At 44.2% G+C, this 9,071-nt stretch overlaps 3 non-coding genes across 3 annotated transcripts; 1 reads left to right on the top strand and 2 right to left on the bottom strand.

The window, feature by feature from the left end:
- Window positions 1-5,733: 5,733 nt before the first annotated feature.
- On the bottom strand, window positions 5,734-5,805 carry TRNAG-UCC (transfer RNA glycine (anticodon UCC)). Its single transcript has one exon. It is a non-coding gene; the product is annotated as a tRNA-Gly (tRNA).
- Window positions 5,806-7,018: 1,213 nt separating this feature from the next.
- On the bottom strand, window positions 7,019-7,090 carry TRNAM-CAU (transfer RNA methionine (anticodon CAU)). Its single transcript has one exon. It is a non-coding gene; the product is annotated as a tRNA-Met (tRNA).
- Window positions 7,091-7,215: 125 nt separating this feature from the next.
- TRNAI-GAU (transfer RNA isoleucine (anticodon GAU)) lies at window positions 7,216-7,289 on the top strand. The gene has a single exon. It is a non-coding gene; the product is annotated as a tRNA-Ile (tRNA).
- Window positions 7,290-9,071: the final 1,782 nt, after the last annotated feature.

Here is a 9,071-nt window from a genome sequence, read left to right as displayed (position 1 = left end):
AGGTTTAGAGGACAAAATCCAGGAGAAAAAAATATATACTAAACCTGCTGTGTCCATGGTGAAAGAGCATCTTGTGGATTATGCCTCCTTTGTACCCCTTGTGTCTCCCCATGTCTTCTCTGCCCGCATTCTGTCTGCCTCTGTCTTAGTCCTTGTGTCCTCCAATATGCCCCTTTGTGTCCCCCTGTGTCCTCCCCTGCATGAGCACAGTACAGGGAGTCCCTGACACTGCGGCAAGCTGGAGGTTCGTATTGGCAGGTGTTCACAAGTCAGGGACTCGCTGCATTTGGACTGTAAGACGCAGTGACTTTTCCCCCAATTTTGGGGAGGAAAAGTGAGTCTTATAGTCCAAAAAATACAGTAATTACGATTTTGTTTTGAACCTTCATTTTGCATAATTTTTGCACGTTATGCTAAATTACCTTCATGGAATTCACTAGAAAATTATGAAGGTAGTTTGGTTAAATATGTATATGGGCATGAAAGCGGAAATCCATTTTTACCAAATGCGTTGAAGTCAATGAGCATTATCACAAAGATGAGTATTTCACATTTGAAAATAATTTTGCAATAGTTGAAATTTCGCTTGACAATTTCTCATCATGATTGTGACTTTTGTTGCGCAATGACTACTATGCAAAATTCAAGCTCGACACTAAACAACAACATGAACAGGCACTTTTTAGGACTTTGATGCATTGGTAATTTTTTTGTCACACTCATAAGTGGCCAGATAAGGCTGTTCTCTTTATTGGCTCAAACCCCGAGTGCCCAAAGTGCAACCCAACACCTTCAGGCCTCCTTCACGTGAGAGGATGTCGGGCAGTTCAGCCTCCCAGCTGCCGGCCGCAGGCACCTTTCAGCTGCAGTTACAGGCAACCAAATGAAATCATTTTTAACTACATTGGTGTCATCATTTGGCAGGAGACCACAGCATATTAAATTGTGCTCCAATGTGACTCCATAGGGGACGGCCTCTTCCCTTCCGGTACTAAGCCTAGGCATGGGAGCTTGACAGGTTGTAAATTCACCACCTTCAACCTGGAGGAGGTCTAACCTAAATACTATTCCAGTATAGGTAGCCAGATGATAATCCCCAGTGAGTATCTATGAAACAGTCGCCAGGAGATTTGGGCACAGGGTAAAGCCGATAAATGGCTAACCCTGCTTCTGCACAAGTCCTGGCGGGTTAACTATTATTCCCCCTCCAGGTCACCGTGTATAGTGGGGGGAGATGTAATTCGGCTATCAGCTATTGCTGATGGCCGAATTACAGTGTTTCTGTAGTAATTTGTACTCCGTCTTTTGACGGCACCCAAATTGCTCACTAAATGCTGCTATAGCCGTAATTCCTATTATGGTCTAGAGTGGCATCAGCTGCACCCAAATCTCCTGCGCTGTTTTTACAGCGCTCGTCCCCAGTATAGGTAGGCAAATGATTCACTTTCATAGGTTAGGTAGCAAGATACCCCCTTTGTGTCTTGTAAAATGCTGTATGCTTTGTTAACCCTCCTGGCGGTCTATTAAAAACCACCAGGGGGCAGCGCAGCAGTTTTTTTTTTTTTGTTAAATCATGTAGCGAGCCCAGGGCTCACTACATGATAGCCGCTGTGCAGCGGCATCCCCCCACCCGCTTCGATCAGGAAATCCCGAACGGGATTTCCTGGAGGGCTTCCCCATGGCGATGGGCGGGTTGACGTCATCGACGTCGTGACATCATCGGGAGTCCCGATCCACCCCTCAGCCCCGATTGGCCAGGCAGCGCATGGGGTCTGGGGGGAATAGCGACGGGTAGCGGCAAATCGGCACGGAACGGCGGCGATCGGAGTGCACATGCAGCTAGCAAAGTGCTAGCTGCATGTAGCAAAAAAAAATATGCGAATCGGCCCAGCAGGGCCTGAGAAATCCTCCTGCGCGGCTTCGTTCGGGGTTACCGCCAGGAGGGTTAAAGCAGGATTTTCAGCCACAAAATCAAATTTCATTTACCCAGTGCTCTGTTTTTAATATGCAGCCTGCAACCTTACCCGACATTGCAAACACTCCAATCTAATCAGAAATGTTTCTGCTGTAATAAATCTTATCTGTCAGCCTGGCTCTATTTTGTACATTGCCAATGAGATAAAAGCTTGTCACCGCCCCTTCCACATTTCTGCTTCTCACTGATTGGCTGAGGGCAGTTCAGTGTTACATGAGGCTGAAATCTGATCTTGCTGTGCTCACATGTTTACAAACCAAGCTAGCTATGACAGGGCAGATTCTAGGAGAAAAAAGTAAGGGAGAAAATGACATCAGGATTGGCTTCAGTCTGAGGGAACCAAAATGACAAATGCCAGGATCAGAATTCTCTTTATTTACTCTTTATTTATTTATATATTTATTTTATATAAAATTCACTGAAATCAAAATGTGGACACCACAATACATCTGTTATGGAAGTAGAACAAGTAGTTATCTACTTATGTTTTTGTTTTTTTTTATCTAGTGTAGTACGGCTGTGCCTGCTGCTTTAATCTCCATACAATTGTCTCTGTAACTTACATTGTCTGTCACTTCCATGTTATGCACCAATGTCTGTATTGTCATGTGTACCAGTGTCTGTACATTATGTACCTTTGTTTGTTTCTTCCATTGTACAACACCACACAAGATGATGGTGTTATACAGATCATTTAAAATAATAAGAATAATCCTCATGTCACTGCTGTTTTTACTTTTTTTTAAATCTGCTCCCACACAGACTTTATTTTTCCAACACATTTATGTCATTTAAATTTCTTGGGTCCACAATCTACAACAACCTAAAATGGTTATACAGTGGAAAGGTATGCACTGGTATAATAGAGTGTGCTGTCACACAGATACAGTGGAAAGGTATGCAGTGGTATAATACAGTGTGCTGTCACGCAGATACAGCAGAAATGTATGTACTGGAATAATACAGTGTGCTGTCACAGAGGTACAGCAGAAATGTATGCACTGGAATAATACAGTGTGCTATCACACAAATACAGTGGAAAGGTATGCACTGGTAATACTACTATGTGCTGGGCCTGATACAGTACACAGCAAGGTCCAGCTGCAACAAGGCTGTATCTATGCATCTGTGTCACACACACACAACACACACACACACACACACACACACACACACACACACACACACACACACACACACACACACACACACACACACACACACACACACACACACACTACACACACACACACACACACACACACACACTGTACACACACACACACACACACACACACACACACACACACACACACACTGTACACACACACACACACACACACACACACACACACACACACACACACACACACACTGTACACACACACACACACTGTACACACACTGTACACACACACACACACACACACACACACACTGTACACACACACACACACACACACGAAAAACAAAGTGAAAGTATGTTTGTCACTAGTCTCTGTAACTAAAGGGATTACATGTTTTATTTTACCACTATCATCCATTAGATGTACAGTTCAGGCTAGCTTGTTTATTACTATTTTTTAATGTATGCTGTGTAATACATTATCATTTTCAATGTGTAAATATCTCTGTAATTTTTTTTTTTTTTTTTTGCATTATTGTTTTTCATTTGCTACTGCACTAATAATGTTTCACTTTTTTTTTTACCATTACCTACCTGGCTGGGTTTCCTATGCTAACTTCCTCTGTGAAGGTCTAACACATCCTGGCTAGACTAAACATCAGTTTATGAGTGGTCCAAACACCTCCCCCAATAAATGTGCTGTTCAATGCAAGTCAATGGGAAGACAGAAATTTTGCATGAACATTTGAATGCAATTTTTTTTTATAGTTAACTGTATTTTCTTCTTCAGGCATTCTACAGACCTGATTGTACAGTTACAGACTTCCGATCCAGTTCTGTGTAATGCCTGGAGATGCCAGGAAGAAATGTAACATTTCCAAAGCTTGCAATAAACCATGTGCAGTTAGTCATTAAAGGTATCACTGGAATCAACATTTGTTGGTTTGATGTCTGCATTTACGCTACTCTCAATAGCCCACCCGCTTCCTATATTCACTGGGACTGGGAGCTGGATATGATTCAGAGAAATGGGCTTTGAAACATTGTCTAAGGCTGCTATCACAGTGAGACGTTACAGGCGCACGTTAGAGCAGCCTGTAACTAGTGTTGGGCGAACAGTGTTCGCCACTGTTCGGGTTCTGCAGAACAGATCAGAGGAATAGAGCTTTTATGGGGTGCTTTTAGCAACAAATTTCAGCGAGGAGCAAGCTAACAAGAGCCTAACTGATGCATTCCCTAACTCCAGCAATGTCTCTCCCTTCGCCTAACTACAACAGCAGCCAGAGACTAAGAACATGGCCGACACTGCTGAGTTTTTATAGGGGGGGGGTCCAGGAGGGAGTGCAACCTGATTGGCTGCCAAGTGTCTGTGGACTGTGATGTAGAGGGTTAAAGTTTAGCCCAATGACGAGGTATAGGGGCGGGCTTAATGCGTTATGTGTTTGCTATTCGCCGCGGGCGCGGGTAGCTGATATCTGCGCGAAATACCTGCCCGGCAAACCATTCGGGCCATCTCTAGTGACTAACCCTAACCCCCTGGTGGTGTCTAACCCTAACCATCCACCGGTGGTGCCTAACCCTAGCCCCCCCATTTGTGCCTAACCCTAACCACCCCCCCTGGTGTTGTCTACAACTAGCCATCACCCGGGTGATGCCTAATCCTAACCACTTCCCCTGGTGGTGCCTAACACTAACCACTCCCTCGGCAGAAACATCACTTTACAAATAGAAACAATGATATCTTTGATAACATAAAATCGGTATGTACAATCGAAATAATATGATAAAAACTATAACATTGTAAGCTTCTAAAGTGAAACATACTTCAAAAACTATAATGTTCTAATGATGTTAACAATATTTATTGCAGTTGCGTGGGGTCCGGTATTAGTCATGGAGAGAATCCGAACACATAACAACAGAAGTTGTTTAGGTGATCCCTTTAATGACTAACTATACAAGATTCTTTTGCAAGCTTTCCAAACTTTAAGTTTTTTCTTCAGGCATGTTTCAGAGCTGGATCATGTTTCAAGGGAACCTAAACTGAGAGGGATATGGATGTTTACTATTAAACAATACCAGTTGCCTGGCAGTCCTGCTGATCTCTTTAGCTGCAGTAGTGGCTGAATCACACATCTGAAACAAGCATGCAGCTTATCCAGTCTGACTTCAGTCAGAGCACCTGATCTGCATGCTTGTTCAGGGGCTGTGGCTAAATGTATTAGAGACACAGGATCAGCAGGAGAGTCAGGCAACTGGTATTATCCATATATTTCTCAGTTTAGGTTCCATTTAAGTTCTGATCCAGTTCTGAAACATGCCTCAAGAAGAATCTTAACGTTTCGAAAGCTTTCAAAGGAATCATGTACAGTTAGTCATTAAAGGCAGTGCTGCTCATCAGGATTCCGGATATCCGGGTAACCCGGATATCCAACCTTTTTTCAGCTATCCAACCGGATTTGGATTCCAGATAGTTGGACCCAAATCCAGATAGCTATCTGTGGGTAGTTGGGCTCATACCGCGGATATCCGGATCCAAATACTGCTATTTCCATTCCAGATGAAAAAATCCCTCCTCCTCCCCCTGGATCTTGTCTTCCAGGGATTCGTAAGTCACAAAAGCAAGCTCACATGCGTTGGCCGGGAATCAAACCCGGGTCAACTGCTTGGAAGGCAGCTATGCTCACCACTATACCACCAACGCTACATGCTGAAACTTGCCTAGCATGTACCATTGCAATATACCCAAGAGAAAAATGAGCTTGCTTATTTGCCTACTTTGCTAGATGTAAGCAGTGGGACACATGGTGATACTGCTTACAGACTTCAATTCAAGACTTCAGAAAGATCATGTGCCCCCCTGGATGATGCTGGTGCAACACACACAGCAAAGGACAGCAATTTGAAGTCTGGAAGATTCCAGGGCAAGGGTGGGAAGGATGAAAAGCTAGGTGGCCATGCAACCATTCCCGCTAACCCAAAGCGTACTTGTGCCCTACAACACATTGGCTTAAGACTTGACCAAATCCAATGCTCCAATATGGGGAAGCTTCTCTGTTTGCTGTTTTTTTTTTTTTTTTTTTTTTTTTTAAAGGGAAGGTCCAAGCAAAAAAAAAAATGAGTTTCACTAACCTGGGGCTTCTACCAGCCCCATGCAGCCATCCTGTGCCCTCGTAGTCACTCACTGCTGCTCCAGTTCCCCGCTGGCAGCTTTCTGACCTCGGAGGTCAGGGCCGAATTGCGTACATTTTTACACATTCCCGCTAGTGCAGGAACATTAACACATACATTTTTACGCGTTAGTGGTGCAACGCGTACATTTTTGTTCCTGCACTAGCTGGAATGCGTAAAAATGTATGCAATGTGGCCCTGACCTCCGAGGTCAGAAAGCTGCCAACGGGGGACTGGAGCAGCAGTGAGTGACTATGAGGGCACAGGATGGCTACATGGGGCTGGTAGAAGCCCCAGGTAAGAGAAACTAATTTTTTTTTTTTTGCTTGGACCTTCCCTTTAAGTGCGGTGTCACAGTTCACCCATCTCTTCAACTACAAGAACGGCCCAGGAGTAGTCTTAGCTACCCTAATATGTACGTTACAGCAGGGCCCTTATTACACTTTCTCTTACAGGGCAATGGAAACCGTTTTGCCCATGCGATAAAGCAAGGTGCAAAAATGAAATCATGCCTAGCAGAGGATGGTTTCGATCCATCGACCTCTGGGTTATGGGCCCAGCACGCTTCCGTTGCGCCACTCTGCTTCCATTTGTATTCGACCTTCAAGTTTAAGAAGGGTACATTAGTTGAATTAGTTACACTACTATCTATGTTACAGCAAGGCCCTAATGACACTTTCTCTTAAGGGGCTATGGCCGCCAATTGGCCCATATGGTAAAGCAAGGTATAAAAACCAACGTACACCTAGCAGAGGATGGTTTCGATCCATCGACCTCTGGGTTATGGGCCCAGCACGCTTCCGCTGCGCCACTCTGCTGCCATACGGTGAACGCTTCGTTGTAGGAAAAAGTGGCGTTAAACTTCTTGGAGCAGACTTACTTCCTCCCTCCACAAGACACACATACATCCCCATAAAATCATTTAGCAACAACTGCAGGCACAGTCTCTGTGGCACAATCGGTTAGCGCGTTCGGCTGATAACTGAGAAGTTGGTGGTTCAAGCCCACCCAGGGACAGCCTTACCTTTTGTGTTCAACAGTTGTCCGAAGAGAACCCCAGATAGCCATGTAGAATTCTCTCTCCCCCCCATTGAACTGAATTTTCAGCTTAAAGGGGAACTGAAGAGAGAGGTATATGGAGGCTGTCATGTTTATTTCTCTTTAAGCAATACCAGTTGCCTGGCAGCCCTGCTGATCCTCTGCCTCTAATACTATTAGCCATAGCCCCTGAAAAAGCATGCAGCAGGTCAGGTGTTTCGGTGTTTCAGACTTTAAAGTCAGATCTGACAAGACTAGCTGCATGCTTGTTTCTGGTGTTATTCAGATACTACTGCAGAGAAATAGACCAGCAGGACTGCCAGACAACTGGTATTGATTAAAAGGAAATAAATATGGCAGCCTCTGTATAACTCTTACTTCAGTTCCCCTTTAAAACCAGCAATGGATACCAGCGGAATTTCACAGGCAATTTCGGAATTCCACCGGATTGAAAAAGCAATTCCGTTCAGACTGTAATAACCACCTTTTGCTCCGGCACCAGCAACTTCTTATAGCTGCGTCTCACAGACTGTGAGATAACTTGACTCTCACACAGCAAGCAGGAGATAGACTTTCTCAGGCTTCTTCAACGTTTAAGGAGTTTATTCATGAAACAGATATACAGATAGATACAGTTCATCACACCCTAGCCAAGCCAATCTTCATGTTTCAATCCTTGGCGTTACAGCTTCTTGGTTAACTCCCTGCTGGAGTCAATCAGGTCTTCTTTTGCCTACTCTACGTTACACTAGACTACCTATGTACAGCATACATTATATCAGATTACAGAAAGGAATGACATACTTAGATGTCCCAGTCAGTATTGAAGCATAGCAGGAATCAGAGAGAGAGCTCCTTTTTTCAGCTCGTCCGGCTATTAATACCGACTAGGAAAGAGTTAACTGTGATCTCATCTTCGCCATCCCCTAGATCAGACTATTGGTGGACCCCCTCGTGGTGTCATCATACACACCTACTCGATTAATATTCAATGATGCTTCTGCCCCACTTACAAGGAATTTGGTATTTAGTAAATATGGCCGATGTTTACTGTTCCTGTGGTGTACGTGTTGAGGTCAGAGTAGTCCGATGGCCTTCTTTTAGGAACATGTTCTCAGTATCTGCATGTATCCTCTGCTACACGCAGACCCTGAGATGCCTCTGCCTGCATCACAAAAACTCTATTTATTTTAAAGGCATACAATGCGGACAAGCCTTTTACATAAAACTCAGGCTAAGTAACTGAGGCCTACTTAAATTCTAACAATCCCCCCTAAAATGGCTTGATCCGCAGATCCCCGCTTCTGAACCCCACAGTACCTGGTTTTGTTTCTTTATGTTTCACTTCTCGATGTTCGTGCTCACACAACTTCTCTGCTCTAGGCGATTACCTCTGGAAGAGAGAGAGCAACACCTCTTGGTCTTCCTGTAACCAGGCTCTCTGGGGAGGCCCTTCTTCTAAGTCCCTCTATACCACATGCTCAGCATTTGCGTCACTTGCGTATCACTCACAAACTTATATGACCACAGAAAAGTGAAACTCGTTTGGTTGTTACAAAACGGAGCAGTGCTAGGTGCCTTCTAAAAGAGCGCCTTTATACAATCAGCTCTATCACCGGTACTACTAAACCTATACCCGTAACCCTGTATATCCCTTAATTTGAAAATATTGGTTCAGGAGATTGTTTATGAGGCACCAATCTCTTGACCAGGTTAATTTATTTCACGTAATTTTAACACGCAACCTCACCTGGATCATGA

Source organism: Hyperolius riggenbachi, chromosome 4 (assembly GCF_040937935.1).
Source record: "Hyperolius riggenbachi isolate aHypRig1 chromosome 4, aHypRig1.pri, whole genome shotgun sequence".
Classification (NCBI taxonomy): Eukaryota; Metazoa; Chordata; class Amphibia; order Anura; family Hyperoliidae; genus Hyperolius; species Hyperolius riggenbachi.
This window is presented reverse-complemented; position numbering and strand designations above follow the sequence as displayed.